The sequence below is a fragment of the Stylophora pistillata genome, chromosome 6, assembly GCF_964205215.1.
Source record: "Stylophora pistillata chromosome 6, jaStyPist1.2, whole genome shotgun sequence".
NCBI classification, from domain to species: Eukaryota; Metazoa; Cnidaria; class Anthozoa; order Scleractinia; family Pocilloporidae; genus Stylophora; species Stylophora pistillata.
In genome coordinates, this window is record NC_142524.1 from 34,122,541 (window position 1) to 34,148,673 (window position 26,133).

Sequence of the window (26,133 nt, forward strand, 5' to 3'; positions counted from 1 at the left end):
AACAACTTCACGAAGGCCACCCCGGAATCGTAAGGATGAAGGCGTTGGCTAGGAGCTACATTTGGTGGCCAGGAATGGACAAGAAAGTCGAGCAAACAGCAAAAGGATGCACTGGCTGTCAACTCACCCAGAACAATCCTAAGACCGCCCCACTTCATACGTGGGAGTGGCCAGCACGCCCATGGCAACGTATCCACATAGATTTTGCGGGACCATTCTTGGGAACAATGTTTCTCATTGTTGTGGATAGCCACTCAAAATGGCCCGAAGTAATACCAATGACCACTACAAGCGCTGCAAGAACAATTGAGGAACTAAGAAAGCTGTTTGCGACACACGGATTACCACAACAACTGGTCAGTGATAACGGCCCACAATTCACATCAGACGAATTCAGAACATTCATGAGGAATAATGGTATCAAACACAAAAGGACAGCGCCGTATCACCCAGCTACAAATGGCAGCGCTGAACGTTTTGTACAGACATTCAAGCAAGCTCTACGCGCAGCACTGACTGAGAAGAAAACCCTCTCCTGGAAACTGGCAAACTTCTTGCTAGCCTACAGAACAACACCACATGCGCTGACTGGTGAGGCACCAGCGGTACTCCTCATGGGAAGAAACCTCAGAACGAAACTCGACATACTGAAGCCTAACATACGGAAGCGAGTGGAAGAAAAGCAGCAAGACCAAGAGTTACGATCCAGCCACAACCCTACCCGTGAGTTAACCGTAGGTCAAGCTGTCGTTGCACGAAACTACAGAAGCGGAGATAAGTGGGTTCCTGGTATCATCACAGCTCACCCTGGACCCTTATCCTACGAAGTCAGAGTCGGACCAAATACAGTATGGCGACGACATATCGATCAACTCAAGGAGACTGCAGTAACTCCGAGCGTTAATAAGGAGTACTTCTCCCCACACCTAGACCCAGCTGTGTTAGTAGGAATTCTACCAGCGACATGCAGCGCCGAAAGTGAAGAACCACAACCTCCTTCTGCGAATGATATGGAGAAATTACCAACCATAGACATAGATGTGACCAACCAACCGAGCAAATCTCCTAGCAGCCAGAACGAGATCACGACCAGCAGTTCTGCAACACCACCACCTAGGCGCTATCCCAGTCGGCTGCGGAAACCCCCTGAAAAACTAAACCTATGAACTGAACTGAACTGAACTCAATTATTTTAGATTAGTTCTGACATTTTGGGGGGGAGGAATGCTATGTCGGGCATGCCGGCCCGCGGTATCTGTCACATATGCGCACGCATGCCACGTGCGCACCTTGTAGATTTGACAATCGCCATGTTGAAAACAGAGATGTTGAGTTTGTATTGAGTTGTAGTAATTCGTCTGACTTAAATCCGTGAAACACAACACACTTAACCTTTTAATAACATTAGGGTAAACACATAAAACATTCACAAAGTCAAATCAAAGACCTGAGTTTGGAATTTTGACTCCTTTCTCACCCTTTGCTGAGTTGATGTTTCTGATAACTTTCAAAATCTCCTGGCAGAGTAGATCATCACTATTCACCATGTTTTCAATCATGCTGAAGTGATCTACCCCTGGTAGCTGAAGCAAACAACACTGAACCTTATGACTTTTTAAGATTTCAACAAATTCTTTAGCTTGTCGAAAAAACTCTGGGGATCCGTACTCTTCCATTACAACCAAAATATGGCAAACAAACGTTGGTGACATCTTTGTCAGAAGTTTTTGAGGACTGACTTGTGCAGCAGATTCTTCAGTCAGTTTTAATGCATCATTGACATAAGTGCTTACAATAGGTACCAAATCAAAAACTCCTGATAATAAGAACATACCATGAATGGCTTGTGGAATTGATGGATCCTTGCTCCAGTCTGACACCATCATCATGGCACACAAATGTGCGCCAGCTGAGTGGCCGCATAAGAATAGTCTGGATTTTGGAAACCTGGTATTGACATATTTCACTGCTGACTGTATTTCTCCAACCATCTGATCCAAGCTGGCTTCTGGTGCAAGGTTATAACCGACCACTGCTGCAACGCAACCATTTTTAGTCCATGATTCACTAACAAAGCTGTAAATCTTCCTACTCCCTTCTTGCCAATACCCGCCATGAACAAAGAGCACCACTGCTGCAGAGCTGCCACTCTTTTCATGTACAGATTCAGCTGTGTCATCATTCTCTTCAGCAGGGTAAAATATATCCATCTTAGCTTTCTTTTCACCATAACAGATACTCAGTTCGCAGTGAGAGCTTTTACGAGTGGTTTCGCTGTAGCCAGTACAAATGTTCACATGATAATCTACTACCCCTCCTGGGTCCATTCTGTTGTTCCATTTGCTTGGAGAATAGTACTGAGCCAGCCATTCATTCTTCTCCTCATCCATGTTTGCAATATTCAATGACAAGCACACACCACAAAGTGCTTTTTAGGTTTCCTCTTGAATATCTTGATCTTTTGCCCTGTTTTGAATGCAATACATTTATTTATATGAGTGACCATAAATTGGTAAAGGGAGGAGGTTCAGGTCAGCCATGTTCTTAATATCCAGAAAATTTTTCAAAGAAAATCTGACAACCCTACACCAGCTCCAAGGACATTTGGAAAATTCTCAAACTCCCAAGACATCCCAAAAAGTTCTGACACAATCTTATCTCCCAAGAAAGTGTGATCATTTACAAAAGACATCTCTCTTCTTTGACTAGTTCAGGATTTTTTTTGTCATAAGTGTTTTTAGAAGGGTGTCAGTCGATAAAGGCTGTTATGGTGAAAGGTTTTTGTTACATCTAAGAGAGCTAGCGAGTGTGCGCTGTAAGCTGGCTAGTGATGAAATTATTTAACTTACAGGTGCAAAAATCAAGCCAAACTTGTGAGATTGTGATGTATATATTCAGTATAATTGCTCAGGTTTCTATAGAGAGGTGTGCTCTGATTGGCAGAGGATCACATCATATCTTCCTATAATCACCCTACACAAAGTGATTTATGGCAGGAGTGCCACATTTAAAATGGCTGCCCTGCATTTTGTCAAAATTTCTAAGGAAGTGATAAAAAGGAAAAAATTCAATTGTAAAGAGCAGAAAAGATGCTACTGAGTTTGGCAGGACACTTTTCAAAAGGAAATTGTAAAGTTTTTGCTGATCAAATTTAATAAACCTGTGATAATTGTCTTACTTTGATATGAGTAGTAGAAACTGTTAAAATGTGTGCAAAGCTCTCTTTAGTTACAGAATTTACAACAGAATTCAAAAGCACCGGAGCAGTTATACTAAAGTAACTATTTCCCGCAGGCTCATTGAATATTGTTGAAGAATCCCTTCAATTTCATCTTGGGGATTATATTCAACAGCATTCAATAATTTCAAGATCACTGCAAACACAAGAAGAATTATGTTTATAGTAAATAAACGGTGAAATAGAAGCTGTAGCAAGTTAAGTTAATATTTTCAGCGTTTCATAACGTTTGCTTATAAAAAACTTGTGATCTACTCTATATCTGTCTGACTGTGCCGGCTTCCTCGTTGTTTAGACGCAAACTGGGTCCCTAAGAAGGCAAAGTGTTTGACCGAACTGAGAGATTTCATTGTCTCATTAGTAACCTAAATCTACTTCATTTAACACGAATAGCACTCCAACAAGCCAACTATTATCTAGGGAATAAAGTTAGTGTCTAAAACCTACCACAAAGACGTTCCACAATCTTCAAATCCGAGCTGTTCTTGGAGAGGAACACAGGACGTGGAGAACTAGGGCTAGTCGAGGAGAATTGGGGGGAGGGGAGGGTAAAGTAAATCAACGTTTCCGTTTTCTGTTGCTGAAGTACTTTGCTTTTCTCAAAATGATATCAAAGCTAACATTTGAAACTTCGGAACAATCTCAGAAAGAATTGTGCTTAATTTTCTTTTCGGTGGAGGAATGTTATTGTATGACGTGACCATGAACAACAAGGGGAGGTTGAAAAACAAACATCATGATCACGTGATGCATTCTTCCTCGGCAAGATCCTAACTTTCACTTTCGAAAGCGGACAACACGGTAAGTATTGTCTGTTCAGTTTGTTCGGTATTATAGTAATTTTACAGCTCATGAATCAGTTTTGATTCAATTCGTAATGTCTTAAGCGTAATCTGTTCTACAGAGAGCCATCTTCTCGATGAATCTCTAATATTAACGTTGTGGTCGACTAAATAATTGTCAGGAGGAAGTAAACCAGTGGCATCAAACGGGTCCAAAGAAAAGATCCAGAGAATCTAATACATCTTAAAGACATCTCGGTAAATACTTGCGTACATCTAACGCCTAAAATATCATTCACTTGATCTTTATTCTTCTGACTAAATCTAATGCTTCCAACCTAAGTGGGCCGATTTCGAACGAAGTCCCAACCGGAAGTAGTATCCCCGGGTTTGCTGCTGAAAATTTGGTTTAGAATTATGAACATGCTGAAAATATGCCTAAGAAGTATAGACATGCGGTATATACGTTTTTTGCCGTTCTTCCTTGAAGTACTCTATGCATAGATATCCAGAGGAAGATAACATCTCAGCTCGAATTCCGCCTTTTATATAGTCCGGTCTTCTATCCGCGGGCTCGTTTCCCGACTAGTGTTCAGACGAAAACTTTTACAACACAAAGTTGTCACTCTTTTTTTTTTTTTGTTTTTCAGGCGCCCCCGGCCACGGACCCTTTAGTGCAATGGTCAGTGCTGCAACGGCCGGACGACATATACACTTAACGGAACCGGAGTGCAATGGTTCCGCCGAGTAACGCCTGAAGGAGGGTACACCAGTACGCCAAAATCGCCCAGGAATCGAACCTGGCCCCCCGGAAGCGCTCCCCGCCTAACGGGGCACCTGAGCAGTCGGGGTGTGCAAGGACTGCTGTTGGGTAACGAGTCCCATAATGCAGAGAACTACATGCTATGAGACCCTAACCCGCGTGTTTCATGTCTAGGTGTCTATGACTTTAATAATACTGAGAGTTGTCCCCTCCACATGGTAGGTGTTTTATGTTTTAACAAGTAAATGTAACACCTTGTTATTTTTTTCAGGGAAAGTGGAGCTTCAGTATTCATTGTTTTTATCTGGATTTCAAGAAACTTTAGACGGAAGGTAATTGTGGTAGAACTGTGTGTTTGTCATGTTGACAGTTTTCCTTTGATTTTAAACCAAATGCCAGAAAAGAATGATAACGAAAAGAGTGTTGAGGTGGGCGATCGAACCGAATTGGTTGGAATCAATTGGTCACTTGGTTATCTGCTGAGATGTTATTTTCTTCCTTAAATAACATGAAGGGCGATTTGAGGTCTTTGTAAGAACTGTAGTGCAAAGTGAGAAGTTTGGTCATGCGCACTAGTATACTCTTTCGGTGAAGCTTAAATAAACAAGACCACTGTTGAAGGTGGTAAGCAGATAAATGCTCGGCGAATAAATAGTGTCGAGTCGATTTCCACAAGTTTGTCAAAAACAGAAATTGCCGACTTTACTTCACTTCGGCACAGTGACGTGACCGGCACAGTGACGTGACCGACACAGTGACGTGACCGGCACAGTGACGTGACCGGCACAGTACCCGTTTTCCATTTCCGTGAAATGTCACGAGGTGAAACCGAAAACACCAAGGGTTTAACAGGAACCAGAAGTGATAGAAGGAGCGAGCAAAGGAGTGACTTTCATGGTCCGACCAAAATTCAGAAAATGAGGTCATTTCTGAGCCGAACAGGACAAAAAACGGCATTTTGCGCCAAAATTGACCGCTAATGTACAAAAACTGGCTTAAAAGTACTACCAACATTGATTTCTAGAGAGAAATATGACTTAAATTGTACCTGGAAGATTAATCTTAGTTTTACTTGAGTGGTTCCGCTATAAATGACCGTTCTATATAGGTGCAAGACAACACAAACAGGCCGTTGGGACTCACTCAAAGGTAACCAGGTTCGCCTAATATATGGGACCGGTTAAAAGAGGTGATAAGTACAATTATTAAGGGGAAACAAATTCGGGACTCTGACAACCGACCGCCTAATACAGGGTAACCGCTTTATACGGTGACACTTAATACTGTTCGACCATTCGAGGGCGAGAGACTCCAAGTGCACATCTCTTGTGTAAGGAGCTAGTTATGCGTAAGAAAGGCAATTCAACAGTCTACCCAATGTTTCACAATATCAAACAATATAATAACATTTCTTTATTGGGCGTCACATTTCAAGGTAATTGTAAGTTCAGCATGCATGTCAAGGCCAAGCTTCATGAAGCCAACAAGTGTTTATTTATCATCAGAAGCCTACGTCAAGAAGGATATACGCAAGACGAAATAGACTACCTCTTTAATTCAGTTGTGATCTCTAAGTTATTATACGGCCTTTCAGTTTCTGCTGCAAGTGTTTCCGACCTTGCTGTTAAACAAAGGTTTTTAAAAAGATGCTATAAGAGGCGCTATACGTCGGTCAATTACAACAGATATGAACTTTTGGAGAAAAGCGACAGACGCCTTTTCTATAACCTCAAACATGATGACCATCCATTAAAAAGCCTACTCCCAAGGTACAAAGACTATATTGTAAACATTCGAAGGAAATCCATTGTCAGGCCCAGCATTGATACTGAACGTTTAAAACGTAGCTTTTTTAATAGATTAATTTTTAAATAAAGTCTAGCTGTGTTCACACCCCATATGTATTTCTAATCATTTTTAATAATATTATTCGATTTAATCATTGTAATCTCTCCCAACAATATATATTTTTACTGTAACATCAGATATGTAATTTTATCGCATGGTTTTTTAATAAAGACGAATTTACTTATTTATTTAAAGACGGCAAGCAAAACAAAACACGTCTGACCAACTACCGTAACCTATTGAGATTGTTGGAAAGTGTTGGGATTACCTACCTTCAGAATCAACACATTACTTGAGTAAAAATATTTGATCTAGCGGCGGCCACCGACGGAACTAACCCAGTTGAATTAAATCCACAGATTGATGCTGTCTCATTGAATTGACTCGTGTAATTTGGAAAACGGTCGTCATGGACAACGAAGGAGGATTTATAACAGTATCCGGTATAGTTACACTTGTTGTTGCCTTCCTTCTTAACACTGGTCGTGGCTTAGAAGCCATGAAGTTAGGCAAAGAATGTTTGATTTTTCTAACCTCCAAAGCACGGATAAAAGAATACCACTGGTTTTACCATGAAATACATTTGCTAATGTTTCATGCTGCATGCAAGGTCTCCAACTACACATCTGCAGAAAGATATGCGAAGGAACTTCTTATCATATACCATGCCTCTGGTGACACACTTAAGGAAGGGAGACTAAACTTGGTACTGTGACAGATATATCACAAACAAAATGAATTTAAAAAGGCTAGAGAATACTATCAAAAGGCAGCTGATATAACAAGAAGTACTGGAGACAAACAAACAGAGGCACAATGTTACATGATGATAGGAAAATTATTTAATTCACTGTGTGAATATCACAAGGCTGAGGAGTATTACAAGAAAGCACTGACAATCACTGTGTCAAATGGCGAAAGAGATAGGGAAGCAACCATTTACGGAAACCTAAGTACAATCGTTCAGTCGCTTGGGGAATACGACAGAGCTGAGGAATATTACAAGAAAGCGCTACCAATAAGAGAGGAAATTGGCGACAGAGAAGGAGAAGCAGCTGACTACGGAAACTTAGGAACGTTGTTTCAGTCGCTTGGTGAATACAAAAAGTCGCAAGAATACACCGAGAAAGCACTTCTAATCAGAAAAGAAATTGGCGACAGAGAGGGAGAGGCAGCTGACTACGGAAACTTGGGAACATTGTTTCATTCCCTAGGTGAATACAAAAAGTCTCAAGAATACACCGAGAAGGCACTTAAAATCAAAGAGGAAATTGGCGACAGAAAGGGAGAAGCAACTGCCTACGGAAACTTAGGAACATTGTTTCGTTCCCTAGGTGAATACAAAAAGTCTCAAGAATACACCGAGAAAGCACTTAAAATCAGAGAGCAAATTGGCGACAGAAAGGGAGAAGCAGCTGACTACGGAAACTTAGGAACATTGTTTCATTCCCTAGGTGAATACAAAAAGTCTCAAGAATACACCGAGAAAGCACTTAAAATCAGAGAGGAAATTGGCGACAGAGAGGGAGAAGCAGCTGACTACGGAAACTTAGGAAAATTGTTTCATTCCCTAGGTGAATACAAAAAGTCTCAAGAATACACTGAGAAGGCACTTAAAATCAGAGAGCAAATTGGCGACAGAAAAGGAGAAGCAGCTGACTACGGAAACTTAGGAACATTGTTTCATTCCCTAGGTGAATACAAAAAGTCTCAAGAATACACCGAGAAGGCACTTAAAATCAGAGAGCAAATTGGCGACAGAAAGGGAGAAGCAACTGCCTACGGAAACTTAGGAACAGTGTTTCATTCCCTAGGTGAATACAAAAAGTCTCAAGAATACACCGAGAAAGCACTTAAAATCAGAGAGGAAATTGGCGACAGAGAGGGAGAAGCAGCTGACTACGGAAACTTAGGAACATTGTTTCATTCCCTAGGTGAATACAAAAAGTCCCAAGAATACACCGAGAAAGCACTTAAAATCAGAGAGGAAATTGGCGACAGAAAGGGAGAAGCAGCTGACTACGGAAACTTAGGAACATTGTTTCATTCCCTAGGTGAATACAAAAAGTCTCAAGAATACGCCGAGAAAGCACTTAAAATCAGAGAGGAATTGGCGACAGAAAGGGAGAAGCAGCTGACTACGGAAACTTAGGAACATTGTTTCATTCCCTAGGTGAATACAAAAAGTCTCAAGAATACACCGAGAAAGCACTTAAAATCAGCGAGGAAATTGGCGATAGAGAGGGAGAAGCAGCTGACTACGGAAACTTAGGAACATTGTTTTATTCCCTAGGTGAATACAAAAAGTCTCAAGAATACACCGAGAAAGCACTTAAAATCAGAGAGGAAATTGGCGACAGAAAGGGAGAAGCAGCTGGCTACGGAAACTTAGGAACATTGTTTCATTCTCTAGGTGAACTTGAGAAAGCCGAAGTATATTTTCGCGAGGCTCTCTTAATTTGCAAAGGCATTGGAGATAGTATGACGGAGTTTAAAGTTCTTTGTGGTCTAACGGTTTTAAAGTTAGCGCAGTTTAATATCGAAGAAGCTTTTTCGTATCTTTTCCAATCTATTGCAAAATTTGAAAAACTGCGAAACTTTCTAAAAGGCAACGATGACTTCCAAATATCTTTATTAGAGGAGCATGGCGCCTTTCCCTACGAGATGCTCAGTAAATTGCTTTTTGTTAGCGAAAATTTCGCAGATGCTCTTTCCGTTGAAGAACTTAGACGGGCGAGAGCTCTAGCGGACTTGATGACATCTCAATATTCTGCCAAAGAGTTTCAGTTTTCAGGCGATCTGCGATCATGGTGTGGAATCCATGATATTATAAAAGGAGAGGCCAGTTGTAATTGTCTTTACCTTTCGGTTGGTGATGAAGATGTACGGATTTGGATTCTCCAACCAAGTGGAGAGATTCGTTTCCGAAGAAAAAGAATGGACTCAGATTGTTTTGAAAATGCCGGGTCAGTTCCTAACTTGAAAGCGCTGTTTTCGCAGACTTTCCGCCATTTTGCTGTTCTACCCAAAGAGGTTTGTGAAGATCGCTCTTTAAATGACGAACGTGTTCCAACATCGTCTGACGATGTCAACCGATCGCCTTTGGCACACAGTAAAGGTGATGATATGAAAAAAAATCTTCATTTGTGCTACGAAACAATCATCGCTCCCGTGGCCGATTTATTGAAAGAGCCTGAAATTATCATTGTCCCTGATAGCTGCATGTACCAAGTGCCATTTGCAGCCTTAATTGACGAAGGAGGAAGATATTTGTCTGAAAAATTCAGGATCCGTATTGCTCCTTCTTTGACTACGCTCAAGCTTATCAAGGACAGTCCTCCAAACTACCACAGTGAGAGTGGGGCTCTCATAGTGGGTGAACCTGAGGTGAGCAAAGTGATTTACAGGGGACAACAGAAGACCTTGGGTCCATTACCATGCGCAAAAAAAGAAGCTGAGATGATTGCAAAATTGCTTGGCGTTCCCCCATTGTTAGGAAGACATGCAACAAAGGAGGCGGTTATTGAACAGATGAAGTCAGTTGCGCTGATACATTTTGCTGCTCATGGAGATCCCGAAAGAGGAGAAATCGCACTTTGCCCTGTTCGTACAACGAATGATATTCCACAAGAAGAAGAATACCTTTTGACGATGGCTGACGTATCAAAAGTTCAACTTTGAGCTAAACTGGTTGTTCTAAGCTGTTGTCACAGTGGGTGCGGAGAAATTAAAGTCGAAGGAGTTATCGGAATCGCTCGAGCGTTCTTAGGATCCGGTGCACGCTCAGTGTTAGTGGCGCGGTGGGCCTTGGACGACGAATCGACAGAGCAGTTCATGAATCGTTTCTACGAACACTTGTTCCGTGGTGAAAGTGCCAGTGAATCTCTTCACGAGGTCAGAAAGTGGATGAGAAGTAACGCCAAGTATTCTGAAGTAAAGAAATGGGCTCCGTTCATGCTGATTGGAGATAATGTCACATTGAGGTAGGTTGGAGGTTAAAGATTCAAGTTTGTATGATCGGGCATGAAATCACCATTTCGTCACAGCTCGTGGTATTGCTCTTAACATCTGTATCATATTCAGTGATAAAGAAAAAGTATTGAACAAATCTCTTTCAAATTAATTCGAATCTTTTCATAAATACGTGAGTCAGAAATAAAAATAAATTTATGTTGTGTGCTGACATGCTCGCTCTCATTCATTTCTTCTTACGGAGAAACAAGAGTAGAGTTGTTATGATTAAGAGGTATTCGCCCAAAGTATCCCCTATCGTCCCCTTTTGTATATAATTGTTGGAAAGTCAAACGGGGTGAAGTGCTTGTAGATATAGAAGGTCTTGATTTCAAATCTAGCTGGTCTGAGTGAAAACCTGTCTTCACAGTAGAACTGACTTAAAATAATAATTGATTTACTCACCAATTATATCAGAACTCTATAACTCCTTTGCTTATTAGCAAAAAATTATATTTTACAGGAAAGAAGACATAGTGTGTGAGGGACAAAACTGATCAGTAAATCCTGATTTCTGATTGAAGCTAACTTCTTTGAAGACCCTAATCTTTGTCTATGCCGTTAACAAGAAACTTCCTGTGATATTATTATTAGTATTCTCCTTTGCGAAAGGCCATGCTAGTCACTTATTAGATGTTAATGATAGTTTTCGCGAGACGCTCTCTTCTTTTCATACAAACTATCAGCAGCTTGAATAATCACTATTTACAAAGGACGAATTTACCGCGAGGGAGGGGTGGGTAGCTTTTGAGTGATTCTACTAAGACACTCATCTTTGTCTATTCCGTCTGAAAAAGGATAATTCGCGTGATATAACAAAGGCTTTAACATTTTTCAGTTAAACGGTTAATCAAGTTTAGGGGTTTATCTTTTGAGGACAGGGGTTTTTGTCACTTAGGTGTTAGGAATAGTTTTCGCGAGGAGTTTTGTACTGCATGTATATACTTCCTGGGCAATAAGTATTTGGAGGACGAACTAACTTTTGTATAATTAGGGAGAAGGTTATCACTGTGAATAATGAGCCAGATAACCATCTTAAGTCCATATTCAAACAAAAAAGTCAGTCATATAGATAACGATTTTAAGAGTACAACTAACAATCTCGAAACTACGTTCAAGGTTAATGCAATAGCGGGATATTTCAAGATTGTCAAAAGTTGCCACGAAATGCACCTATACCTTTTAGAATTTTTGTTAGAATATAGTTGTAGCCTTTAACACCTTAATGAGCTAAAGTGCTTTAAAGAAATCGCCTTAAGTGCTGTGTAGTTTGTACCGCCTAAGAAAGCTGCACAAGCGCAAGTTTAGTTATCTCCCTTGGGTGAACATGTTGCGCCGTTTTGGCAAGGATCGGGAATACATTATTCTATAAAAAATTGTCACAATTTAGTTACCATAAGTAACAACGTAGAACAGCTAAACATCTTTGTTTACATTGCTAGGCTGAGCCATAACATTAGACCCACATGGACGAGCGTCTTACATACTAGATTACAAGGATCGAATTCAAGAGAATTGTGTAAAAAATATTATTGTTACCTTTTACACTTTAATTAGCTACAATTGTATAGTGAAATATTGTCTTATTTGTTGTGCAGTTAGTTCGTAACGCCGTAAGCAGTGGCAGGGACATAGCTATCTTCCCCTGGTAAATAGGTTCGCAGTTCTGGAAAGGACCACATTTATAACTATCTGTAAAAAATGGAAACGATTGAGCAACTGTAAGTGAACTAAGTGATGACGTAGAGTTGCTAAATTTTTGTGTTTAATTTCTTTAAGCTAGGATCTCGTGGAGCAGTAATGAGCGTAAGAGATGAAGCAAAGTATAGAGAATGAACATTGTGTTCTGATTCCTTCAAATTTAATCACATTGTCAGACATTCTTGTTAGATAACGCCGACTTGTATGCCGACCACAGCGATAGTTGAAAATCACCAACGAGAAGGCTGTGAAAGGACGGAGAGGACGAGAGGCCTTGAAATATCAAAATTTTTGTAAGGCTGGAACGAACTTTGGAAGTGATTCTTAGAAAAAGGGATCGTTTTTTATTCAGCTAGTAACTGTAGACTTTTAGAATACTTCAGAAGTTAACCTCATCTATATATCAATCATGGGGCCAAAAATGCCACTAGAATATTCGATTATCAACTACCTATGTTGTTTAACAGGTCACTTAACCATTTTTCTTATTGTAATCGGTCTGAGGTTCCGGTATCTTAAATTAAAGCTATTCATTGTGGATCTCACTATAGATTGGTTACAGTAAGGGAGCTGACTCCAGCTTTATGAAAAGGAATGGGCCAGAAATTCAATTATAATTTTTTTATTATTCGATTATCAAATACACATTTTGTTTAACAGGTCACTGGACCATTCATTTTAATTGTCATCTGTCACATTTGAATTTATTTACATCCTAAATAAAAGCACCTGTTACCACATGTTAGTTTTAGTTTTAATTTCGCTTTATAGGGGGCCGCTTACACGAGAAATAGTTTTCGTGATGCTGTCTATTTTTGTGGAATAAATCAGTCCAACTAGTATAGGTATAACATGATTTCGAGTGCAATATGCACTTTGTCCTGTCGAATTACTTATGGGATCCATGACGGTTCGCTCATCACAACCAGAACAGGGGAGGCAATTGCTTTTGACGTCTGCATCACAACTTGTTGAGGACTAATTTGTGCAGCTGATTCTTCCTAATGCATCGTTGACATATGTTCTTACAATAGGTAGGAAATCAAAAACTCCTGATAAAAGAAACATACCAAACACTGCTTGTGGAATGGAAGTATCCTTTTTCTAGACACCTCATTGAGTTCTGATACAATCTGAATTCCTGAAAGAACATAACCATTTACAGAAAACCACTCTCTCCTGGTGCGAGATGTTTTTACATTTCTAGAAAGGTTTCAGTTGGTGCAAGACTGTAATAGTGACAAGTTAAGTAAGAAACAAGAGCTGGCGAACATAACCTGTGAGCTGGCAAGTGATCAAATTGTTTCACCTGCAGGCGTGAGAATCATCCCAAGGTGCAAAATAGTGTGGTACTAAATGTTGTTTCCTAGTTTCCTTGCTAATTGTACGATCACCGAAAGCACAAGAACAATCCTGTTTGTAGTAAATTAAGGTGCAATCGAAGTTGCAGCAAGTAAAGTTAATCTGTGCAACGTTTCTCGTCACATACTTACATTAAATTTGTGATTTTCTGGTCTTATTGCTTTACGCAAACTGTGTCGCTAAGCCAGGCCAGAGTGTTTGACCGAACTCAACAATTTGAATGCCTGGTTCGTAGCCTAAATCGATTTCAGCTAAATCGAATAGCATTCCGAGAGGAAGTACACTATCGAGGGAATAAATTTATGATCTAAAACTTACCACAAAGAATGTTCAAAACTCTTCAAATGCAAACTTTACCATGAGAAGAAAACAGCAAAGCAAGGCACTGTTTCCGTTTTCTGTAGCTTCCCAAAACTGGAGAAAACTAACTTTTAAAACCTCTGAATGTTCTCAAAAAGAAATTGATCACATTCAGGTTGAATTTGCTTCTTGATAGAGAAATTTAATCCACAGAATATGAACTGTTTATTCTATTTATGTTATTGTACGGCATTACAATAAACGAGCCGGTTTTAAAAAAAAATAATTAGCACAAAAAGAAAAGAAAAACACTAAGGTCATGTGACTCATTCTAGGTCAGCAAGATCCTCAAAGCGGAGAACACGGTAAGTACTGTCTGTTCAGTTTTTCCGATATTATAGAAATTTTACAACTCGGTCGTGCATTCGTTCAGAAACGTCTTAGGCTAGAGAGCCTATCAGGCAACGAATTGTTGATATTCACGGTGTGGTCGCTCAAATAAAATTGCGAAAGTAAATCAGTGGCATCAAGCAAATCGAAAGTGAAGATCCAGAGAATCTGATATATCCTGGTGATATGTTGATATACACTTCAAAATTGTCTTAAATCTAAGACTTGAGAAATCATATCTGCTTGGGCTTAACTTCTCTCAGTAAATCAGATGTCTCCAAATCGGGGTGAGTTGATTTGGAGCGAACTCTAAGCCAGAGATGGCTTTTATAATGATAATAAAATCATTTTGTATATATATACCACACAGGTGAATAGTTCTATTTCGCGCGCTGATTAGCTGATTCGGAAGTGTTTAGCAGGTACTATTCGCCTCCGACCACCCGAAGAGACAATTTCGCGTCAAAAGTTTAATTTCCGTCCATTTTTAGTCGCCGTGGAAAACTCACTCAGCTGTAAACAAATAGATATGTCAACGGCAGTCCAATTGATATGGACCTTCAGAAATTATACCGGAATGCCTCTATCGACTTTCCGAAGTAATGCTGCGACGTTGAAATATGACTCGACTTTTCTCCGCGGGAGTTTCGATCAATGCTGGTCGCAGTTAGCAAAAGAAACGGCTGCGAGGGAGACTAATGTGTAACCGGTTGTTGAAATTTACATCGACTTTCTGGAAAGCTATCACCTAAAAATCTCAGCTTACCTTCTCTGGAAAACACCTTCTTCATCATGGTAAATTTCAACAACCGGCAGCAGATCTATTCGCGTAATAAAGGCTGATAGTTTCTAAAGAAACTGTTTGGGGCTGTGTCAGTGGGGGTAACGAAATAATTTGAATATATCAACAAAGTTGAAATGGTAATTTTTGTCACCGTTACGATTATCAAAGCTGACGTTTCGAGCGTTAGCCCTTCGTCGGAGCGAATGGCATTCGCTCCGACAAAGGGCTAACGCTCCGACGAAGGGCTAACACTCGAAACGTCAGCTTTTATAATCGTAACGGTGGCAAATTTACCATTTCAATTTTGTTGATATATTCAAATTATTCGCGTAAAAGACTCTCTCTCGTACTCGCGTGTTGTATTTTCCCGCCAGTTTTCACAGAACATGATGCTGGTATATATGACGTAGGTGAGCTGTCACGCCGCAAACCCCACTGACCCAGATGCATATTATATATGCGACCGTGACCGGCAGTCTCACAAATGGCTAAGTGTCGATAACTCCGCAATTTGACGGTATACATAAGCTCGGTAAATTCGTCGAATGTAAAACCAAAATAATTGTAAGAATCGCTTGACATTTCTAAAGAATCGTCACATACTTTCAATAGTTTTGAATGAGGATTTCAGTCAAAATTCGACGAATATTTTGGACTGCCGGGCATTTAGTCTATTTGAGACCGTGACTGGCAGTGTCACCGTGAATGGTAAAGTGTCGATAACTGAGCAATTTTACGGTATACACAAGCTCGGTAAATTCGTCGAATTTAAACCTAAAATAATTATAAGGATTGCTTGACATTTCTAAAGAAACATTAAATACTTTCAATAGGTTTGATTGAAGTCTTCAGTCGGAATTCGGTGAATCAGTTCCTGACTGCCGAGGATTTAGTCTATTTGAGACCGTGAGTGACCAGCACTCTGATATCACAGATACTGAGCGATGTGATGGCAAACACAAGCTCGGTTAAATCTTCTTATGTAGAACCAAAATAATTTTTAGGATCGCTTGACATTTCTAAAGAAACATCAAATACTTTCAATAGGTTTAAATGAGGCTTTCAGTCGGAATTCGTCAAGTGATTATTTCGCTAGTGGGTTTGAGTCGAACTGTTCTAAGTGTCGCGAGATGTTCTAAGTGTCGCCATTTTATAGTAAATAATTTTTAGAGTCGCTTGACATTGATAAAGAAACATTTCATACTCTCAAGAAGCTTCAAAGAAGCTTTCAGTGAAAATTTGGTGAAATTTTCTGACTGCTGGGCATTTAGTCTATTTAAGACCGTGCCCGGCTGCCGGGCATATAGCCACAGCGTAATCAATAGTGGTGGACTGAAGTAAACCAGTAGCATCAAGCGAGTCCAGAGAAAAGATCCAGAGAATCTAATATATCTTAAAGTTATCTCGGTAATACTTAAGTAAATCTAGCACCTAAAAGGTCCTGCACTTGAACTTTATTTCCCTGAATAAATCTGATGGCTCCAAGTGGGCTGTTTTCCAACGAACTCCAAACCAGAAGTAACATCCCCAGGTTTGCTGTTGAAAATTTGTTCTAGAAGTATGGACATGCTAAATATTTGCCTAAGAAGTATGGACATGCGATATATGCGTTTTTTCCGTTCTTCCTTAAAGTATTCTATGGATTAATATCCAGAGGAAAAGAAAAACTATGCTTGATTTCCGCCTTTTCATCGAGTCCGGTCTTCTATCCGCGGGCTCGTTTTCCCACAGGTAACCCAGGCTCCCTGTTTGTGTCACGTGCACATGTATAAATAGAGAGAACATATGGGGCGAGGTTTAGGTCTGGAAATTTACTTGAAAATGGAAATGGAAACAATGAAACGTACCATGTGGCGGTTTGTTGTTGTCCTTAATAGGTACACGAAGTGTCGGGAAAAATACTCTTCTTCATTTTTCCTTCTCTCTGCTATGAACTTCGCCCCATATGTTCTCTCTATTTAACCATGTGCACGTGACACAAACAGTGAGCCTGGGTTAACTGTGGTTTTCCCGACCAGCTCTTAGCCGAAGACTTTTACGACAAAGAGTTAGCACTCGAGTTTTATGTTTATGTGTCTATGACGTTAATAATACTGAAAGTCCCCTCTACATGGTAGGTGTTTTGTGTTTTAACGAGTAAATGTAACAACTTATTTTTTTTGCAGGGAAAGTAGTGCTTCAGTATTCCTTGCTTTTATCTGGATTTCAAGAAACTTTAGACGGTAGGTAATTGTGTTAGAACTATATGTTTGTCATATTGACAGTTTTCCTTTGATATTGAACCAAATGCCAGAACGGGTCATGGGTGAACCAAATGCCAGAAAGAATGATAACGAAAAGTGTGTTAAGGTGGGCGACTGATCCGGAATCGTTTCAATCAATTGGTTCCTGAATTAACTGCTGGGAAATTATTTTTCCCCCTTAAATAACATGAAGAAGCGTTTTGAGTTCTTTTTTGGTACTGTGGTGAAAAATGGGAAGTTTTTGTCATGTGCACTCGTGCACTCTTTCGGTGAAACTTAATTAAATAAGACCACTGTTGAAGGTCGCAGGAGGTAAATACTTGACGGGCCAACAGCGTAAATTCGAGTTTCTCAAGTTTATCAAAAACAGCAACCGCTGACCTCACTTCACTTTGGCACAGTGACGTGACTGGCACCGTGCCCGTTTCCCAGTTCCGAGAAGTCTCACGTAGTGAGACCGAAAACACCTCGGGTTTAAAAGGTACAAGAAGTGATGGTAGGAACGAGCGAAGGAGTGACTTTCAAAGTCCTACCCAGACGTCATTTTCTAAGTAAACGCGATAAAAAACGCCATTGTATGCTAAGATTGACCGCTTAATGTACAAAAATTCGCTCAAAAATACTACTAACATTGATTACAGGAAAGCAACTTGCAATAAATTTTACCTGAAAGATTATTCTTAGTTTTATTTGAGTGCTTCCGCCTTAAATGACCACACGCGTTCAATACAGGTGCAAGACAACACAAACAGGCAGTTAAGACTCACTCAAATGTGACCACGACCACTCAATAGAGGTGACCGCGTAATAGAGGCAAAAATTTTCAGTGATTTATAGGGAACAAACTTGGGGTATGACAACCGACCGCTTAATACAGGGTGACCGCTCTATGCGGTACCGCTCAATCCAGTTCAACTGTTCAACTGAGAGATTCTAATCTCCAATAGAATATCTCTTGACTAGAGCAAGCCAAGCAAAGTTAAATACATCTGACTGATTATACTATTTGTAACGATGGAAATTGTATTCAGTTATCTGTCTTCAGAATCAATATAGTTTTTGAGTTAAAAATATTTAATCGAGTGGCTGCAAACGGCGGATCTAACCCAGTTGAATTAAATCCTTAGATTGACGCTGTCTCATTGAATTCAATGGAGTAATTTGGAAAACAGTCGTAATGGACAACGAAGGAGGATTTATAGCAGTATCCGTTATAGCTGTAGCAGTTGTCACCTTCCTTCACAACACTTGTCGTGGCTTACAAGCGTTGAAGTTGGGCGAAGAATGGTTGATCTTTCTAAACTCTAATGCACGGGTAAAAGAATACCACTGGTTTTCCCCGGTTTACCAAGCAATAAATACAGTAATGTTCAATGCGGCATTTAAGGTCTCTAATTACACATCTGCAGTAAGGTACGCGAAGGAACTTCTTATCATATACCATGCCTTTGGTGACACACTTAACGAAGGAAGAGTAAGCTTCGGACTGGGACAGATCTATCAGAAACAAAATCAATTTGAAAAGGCTAGAGAATACTATCAATTAGCAGCTGATATAACCGAAGAAGTACTGGAGACAAACAAACAGAGGCACAATGTTACATGATAATAGGAAAATTATTTAATTCACTGTGTGAATATCACAAAGCTGAGGAGTATTACAAGAAAGCACTGACAATCACTGTGTCAAATGGCGACAGAGGTAGCGAAGCAACCATTTACGGAAACCAAGGTACAATCGTTCAGTCGCTTGGGGAATACAACAGAGCTGAGGAATATTACAAGAAAGCACTTGCAATCAGAAAGGAAATTGGCGATAGAAAGGGAGAAGCAACTGACTACGGAAACTTAGGAACACTTTTTCAGTCGCTAGGTGAATACAAGAAGGCCAAGGAATATACCAAGAAAGCACTTGAAGTCAGAAAGGAAATTGGCGACAGAAATGGAAAAGCAACTGACTACGGAAACTTAGGAATAATTAAGTCGCAAGGTAAATACGAGAAGGCTATAAAATATATCGAGAGAGCACTTCTTATCAGAAAGGAAATTGGCGACCGAAAGGGAGAAGCATCTGACTACGGAAACCTAGCGACATTGTTTCATTTATTTTCATTACTTCATTTATGCTTCTGCCCTTCTACTGTCACGTTAATGGCTGTATCTTTAGAGGCTTCTCTAACAAGTGCCTCCTTTTCTGGAATTGCAATAATCCAGCACTTTTTTCCGTTTGGAAAGTAGCCAATGTCTGGACCGAATGTATTAAGACCATCCCACCATTGCTTGATTTCTGAGATAGTGCCAGCTCCACAAGCATCATCTGCAAACCAGCATTGCTTTGCATCTGACATGGCCTGTAGACTTTTTATCAAGGGCTGGGTGCTGAGGACATATATTGCCATAGCAAGTGGGTCGCCTTGAGTTGTTCCCTCGACTGATGTTATCTCTTTACCACCGGTGATAAATAACCGGGCTGAATGGCGATAGGTGTTTATGGCGTAGACTGCAATTACAGGACAAAGAACGCGGATATTGTGTAGAGCCGCTGCCCTATTAAGAGCATTAAATGCATTAGACGCATCTATCAGCAGGACCGCGTGGGCATCATCTGCTTCGAAGATTCTATGCATAGCGTGTATGGCAGCCTCGCTCCCTGATTTCTGCCCCGCGCACAATTGTAATGAGCCACTTGCCTCAACGACGTCCCTCTTGGCTATGTTCATGACGCATTTCCCGCATATTCTCCTGATCACTTCTCCAACCCCTATTGGCCTCACAGCACCCTCTCCCTTATCTAGAGGGATGAGGCGACTCGCTAATAATGGCTCTATGGTCGAAGGATCTATGTAATGAGTACATAGAGTCTTTGCCATTGTAGCCATCGCCTCACACAGCTTCTTCGATGACTGTTTGAACGATTTACAAGCCAGCATTCGTCTGAAACCGTTTGCGTCAACACCACAGCGACCCCCAGAACCTTTTGTTCTTTAAGCAGCTTGTCTGACCGTTTCACCGTTGATCCCAGAGTAACCTGATTCAGGAAACTCGTCATCAATCGGCCCAAACAGGAGTGAGCCCAATTTGGCTGGTTGAGGATTGGGGTGTTTTTGCTGTAGTTGCGCCATAACTTCATCGGTCAGCGGTAATACACCACCACTATTCCTTTCGCTCAGGAAGCGAAGTGCTGAATTTATCTGACCCTCCAGCACGAGTTTGGTGAACACTTTTGATCTATCAGGTGGATCTGTAGATCTGAGTTTGCCTATTCGACTTTGAATAATCCGACCTTCGCGCAGCAACTTGTTGATTTCCCCGTCTTTCCACTGTACAAGACGTTTTGACAACAGCTCCTGGTGCTATTTGGCTTTGGACTTGGGACCAGGCTTCTGAAGGCCCACTGCAAGGAGCACAAAGGCAGCTTTCAGAGCTATGTGTTGGCAGTTAGCAGCGTTATTCCAGTCATTAATGTGCGACGTAACTTGATCTATGAAGTCTCTCCCTGTGTTACCATAGGGGACGAGAATAAAATTTTTTTTCCAGGTCGCAATCTCATTATAGGCATCCGTTATGACTGAGGTCTGCAAAACAATCTCGCTGCCGTCTGTCCGCTTACCCGACTTTATGTTTTCTGGTTTGCAGACACTAAAGTGGTCAGGAATGAAACCGAGTATCGGAAAATTGTCTTCGCTCTTTATTGTCTGGTTTGGTCGTTCCGTTTGTTCAGGGCTATCTCCTGGGATTTGTTGTTTAGAAATCACATATATGGCTTTCAAGTCTTCTCGTTCTCGGTCACAGCCCATAACTCCATCATCTTTAACCTTCCGCGCAGAACTGTGTTCCATTTTCTCAAGCCTTGACGCTTGGTCTGGTAAATTCTGGCTCCTAATTCCTAAATGCTCGTAGCCTTTATCCTCCCACAACTGTTTCATAACTTCGATATAACCCTTTTTCCTGCCATTTTCATTACATGGTGGAGTATCCGATCCTACAAGTTCCTCCGCTCTTTTCTTGCATTCGAGTAAATCACAATTCATTTGTTCCGTCCATTTAAGTTTCACTCGTGATTTCGTAGACATCTCAATTTATCTGTCCATTACAATAAAATTTCCATTGGCTTGCTGTTCGCAAAATTCTTCAAACAATTTCCAATCGTATTTCGTCTTTTTCACAGTGTTTGACCACCTTTCATAGAGTAACAGGCTCTGGTACATCCAACATGGCCGCTTGGAGTGGAGGATAATAATAATATTAATAATAATAATAATAATAATAATTATTATTATTATTATTAGCCCCCCTCTCAAAAACTCGTCCAAACCGTTCTCCCTTCGGAAGGGGAGCTCGTGGCGGTCAGAATGGGAGGGCTCTGCAGTAATAAAATTGAGCAATTGTTGTCATAAAGTTTGTTGACTTGTCAATTATAATAAAGACAGGTTGTATAGATACCTTTTGTTTTCTTTCATTCAAGACTGGAATCATGGGATATCTGCTTTTGGGCGCTTCTTAGTCCAACACGTTTAGTTCTACAGGCTATTTTGTATGTTTCCTTTTGAAATGTTTGTGTATAGTAGAGTTCCTATACCGTATTTCACTAGTAAACCCGTTTCTCGGGCTTGAATTGCTCTGTTTGTTTCTTTGTATACTCTAATTCCAATTGAGGGTGAGTAACTCATATTGGTTTGCCGTTTCCCCCGGTGACCAATAGACCTTCTGATCCAGGGGTTGTGAAGTTGCTCCCTCCTGATTGGGAATCCTGTTTTCTTCGTTTCTGTTTCTTCAACCACAGTTTTCTCCGTTTTTCAAAGGAAAGTATTTGACCTTCGATATTTTCTGTTCTTGTGTGGGGCCCCGCAAGAGAGAAACAGAGTCCAGCAGACCCAGGCAATCAATTATAAGTGGTTTACTGCACAACTAGCAGCTTCACATTTTAAAACCTGGGAAAACTGGGTTGATATAAATGGGATTCCCATTCAGGAGGTAGAACAACTTACTAGCAGTTGGGAAGATGTCCTACGGTTAGGGTTAACATTGGTAGAACTTACATGCGTCTTAATACTCTGAAGGGGTTCTCTCCAGTACTCTAGTGACACAACCGGGTTATCCCTGCCTTTAGTATCTAAATTATTTAATGGATTGGGCCGGAAGTAGATGATTCGTCGAACGAGGGAATGACAACGGAAAAGCTTGGAGTTTTCAGTAGTTATTACGCAATAGTAATAGTTTACAATCTGAAGCTGTAAGAAAATTAATCAGGTAACAATGATTTGAAATATACCAAAATGGAAAATGAAAGCTCCACGAAGTTGTATGAACTTACGTTTGTCCAAGCTTGTCCAACATTAGAAGTCACAAAACAGAAAACAGCATTAAGCATCAAATCTTTAACGTTAACAAACAAAATTTTATTCGAACCGCAAAAACGCCTAGTCAATGAAAAACTAAAACTTCAGACCGTTCAGGGAGGTCACGTTGTGGACTTTGACTGTCTCGTTCCAGTCCCCGTGGTTCTGGAGTCCGCGAGTCCGCGTAACAGTAGTTTCTCTTGAGTCAGTATAATTTGGTTGTGGTGTTTCGTATAAGGACTGAAAGAGAGGCCAACAGACGGAGTTAGATCGTAATAATTTTTCCGGACAAAGAATAAATGTGCCATGCTTAGTAGTTAAAAGTTTTGTCAACTTTATGTAATCTAGCATCCCTATGGGAGGTATCAGCAGCGTTTTCGCATTGGGTGCGTGCTTGGTGTGAATGTCGCAAAAGTCAATGCGGGGCTTCGGGAAGTCCAGAGCGATTCCCCATACCTTATATAAATTTCATGAATAACAATACACAGAGTAGAATATTATACTGTTCGACTGTTGAAGAGTAACAGATTATAAATTTCCAAGAGCACATCTCATAACCAGAGTAAGTCAAGCAAATGAATAAAGGGGGAAAGTTTCTAAAGAAACTGTGGTGCTGCATCGGTGGGGGTAACAAGGTAATTTGGTTATATCAACTAAGTTGAAATTGTAACGAGTTAAAAAGCTATTTTAAAAAGCTTCTTAACTCGTTACAGTGGCCAATTTACAATTTCAACTTAGTTGATATAACTAAATTACTAAGTCAAGCAAATCCAAATTTATCTTGCCAATTAACCTATTGGAAATTGTAGTGAGTTACCCGCCTTCAGATTCAACACATTTCTGGAGTTAAAAATATTTAATCGAGCAGTCGTAAACGGCGGATCTAACCCAGTTTAATTAAATCCACAGCCTGACGCTGTCTCATTGGATTCAATCGAGTAATTTGGAAAACGGTCGTAATGTGGAAAACGGTGGTAATGGACAACGAAGGAGGACTTATGGTATCCGCTATAGTTTTTGGTGTTGTCACCTACCTTCTGAACACTGGTCGTGGCTTACAAGCCATGAAGTTAGGCGAAGAATGGTTGATCTTTCTAACCTCCAATGCACGGGTAAAAGAATACCACTGGTTTTCCCTGGTTTATCAAGCAACAAATAGGCTAATGTTCAATGCGGCATACAAGGTCTCTAATTACACATCTGCAGAAAGGTACGCGAAAGAACTTCTTATCATACATTACGCTTCTGGTGACACACTTAAGGAAGGGGAACTAAGCTTGAAACTGGAACAGATATATCAAAACAAAATGAATTTGAAAAGGCTACAGAATACATTCAAAAGGCAGCTGATATAACAAGAAGTACTGGAGACAAAAAAACAGAGGCACAATGTTCCATGATGAGAGGAAAATTATTGAATTCGCCGTGTGAATATCACAAGGCTGAGGAGTATTACAAGAAAGCACCAACAATCACTGTGTCAAATGGCGACAGAGATAGCAAATTAACCATTTACAGAAACCTAGGTACAATCGCTCAGTCACTTGGGGAATACGACAGAGCTAAGGAATATTACAAGAAAGCACTTGCAGTGAGACAGGAGATTGGCCACAGAGAAAGAGAAGCAGCTGACTACGGAAACTAAGGAACATTGTTTCACTCGCTTGGTGAACACAAAAAGGCTCAAGAATACACCGAGAAAGCACTAGCAATCAGAAAGGAAATTGGCGACAGAAAAGGAGAAGCAGCTGACTACGGAAACCTAGGAACATTGTTAAAAATCAACGAAAATTTATTCGTCAAGTTCACCATCTTAATTTTCACTGGCTAGTAACCTCGTTGTCGGAGTGTTCAATCTCCAATGTGGAGAATGGTGGGTTTACGTTCGTGTCGTCTGCAATCTGCAATTGTAATCAGCTGTAAAAATTGATCACACATTTGGCGGAGTCGGACTGGTCTGGTTTGCCGGGCTGGTTTGCTGTGATGTGTTTCAGCGCGGTATGACATGAAGAGAGCCAGCCCGGAGCTGTCTTTGTGTAAACCGGAGCGGGTTCGATTTTGGCGTTGCGATACTCCATCTTAGTTTTGAATTCACCTAGCGCGCGAAGAAGGTCTTCGACCATTCCAACTTAAATGTTGTACTTGTGGCCGCCATGTTTATATGAGATTGGAACCAATGCACATAGGCATTGTATTATTCACTGTACTCTCACTGGCTTAATGAACCAAACTGGTTCATGGTTACATGAGAAAATTTAAATTCCCCCCCCACCCCTTCCTCTACCGCTCCCTCGCAAAGAGAACCGGATCAATCAGTTTTCACGTCCAGCAGGTCTTCTTTTTAATACAAACCGCAAAAATTTATAAAAGTTGCCATTTTGATTTATAAGTAAAGCGAAAAATGCTATACCTCTTTCGTCGATTACCGTCGCCTGTTTGAAACCTAAGGGAACTGAAAGAACTGCGAGGAACAAAAATGACACTTGAACCAAATTCTGATTTCTGAGAGGAGTAGCCTTCGATAAAGACCTGATCAACAAGTCTATCATCTGAAAAAGAGCTTTCTCGTGTTTTGTCATGAATCATCGCAGTCGAGCAGTAAAACACATCTTTGAGTCATCGCATTTGCGCGGAAATAAGGGAATTATTTAAAGAGCCCATCAAGGGCTCCTGGTCATTTGGATTTGTATTAGAATTCTCATTAGAGGCTCTTCAGTCCAAATAAAATCTGTAAACGAAACAGCTTGAACAATCAGTTTCTAAAAGCCACGGAGATGTGTTACCTTTTAAATCCTTCGAGAAAAAGGTAATATTTGTGTGTATTATATCGCTGGCAGCGACAATGGACAATGTAAAACGAATCCATGTTTTGATTGGCTACTCGAGCAGCCAAAATGGGCCTGGCGTGAAAAATTTCACAGCAAATTCCTAAAGAAGCTCGAGTTAATGCTTCTAGTTCGTTGTAAATTAACAGTGGAACAGAAGTGTAGTATTTAAGGTCAATGGAATCGGCCTTGTCTCTCACTCAGCTCCATTACAGACAGTTGTGATAGTCTCTCTAAACCTGCTATGTTCTCGTTTACCTGTAAACAACGTGTCGCTAAGAGACCCGCATGTTTGACCGAATTTAAAAGTGGAAAAAAATATGAACGCATCGTTAAGCAAACTTAATCACAGGCGGCCCAAGCTCTCTTTAAGAACCACACAAGGAACACAATTTGCATATCGATTTATAACGATTTGTAGGAGATTTTCTACAAGATATCCATGGAGATAGTTAAAAGTGAAAATATTATATAAAAATGGCTTACCTTATTCTATACGGGTGTTGTTTGCTCCTGGTGGCGTTATTTTACCGATTTAACTTGATTT

The 26,133-nt window shown here is 40.5% G+C and overlaps 4 pseudogenes across 3 annotated transcripts in view; 2 read left to right on the top strand and 2 right to left on the bottom strand.

The window, feature by feature from the left end:
• Positions 1 to 1,390: 1,390 nt before the first annotated feature.
• On the bottom strand, positions 1,391 to 3,944 carry LOC148729556 (kynurenine formamidase pseudogene; annotated as a pseudogene). The gene is made up of 2 exons (XR_015989112.1): positions 3,686 to 3,944; positions 1,391 to 2,466 (listed from the first exon to the last, which is right to left on the bottom strand). The product of XR_015989112.1 is annotated as a kynurenine formamidase pseudogene (transcript).
• Positions 3,945 to 4,215: 271 nt separating this feature from the next.
• LOC148729557 (uncharacterized) overlaps positions 4,216 to 26,133 on the top strand; it is a 33,052-nt pseudogene continuing 11,134 nt past the window's right edge. Inside the window, exons 1-4 of the transcript XR_015989115.1 lie at positions 4,216 to 4,278; positions 5,055 to 5,115; positions 18,550 to 19,524; positions 24,061 to 24,531. The product of XR_015989115.1 is annotated as an uncharacterized LOC148729557 (transcript). The remainder of the gene's footprint in view (positions 4,279 to 5,054; positions 5,116 to 18,549; positions 19,525 to 24,060; positions 24,532 to 26,133) is intronic.
• LOC148729558 (uncharacterized) lies at positions 5,109 to 13,083 on the top strand (annotated as a pseudogene). Its single transcript, XR_015989109.1, has 3 exons — positions 5,109 to 5,932; positions 6,991 to 10,614; positions 11,106 to 13,083. The product of XR_015989109.1 is annotated as an uncharacterized LOC148729558 (transcript).
• On the bottom strand, positions 19,540 to 21,495 carry LOC148729559 (uncharacterized; annotated as a pseudogene).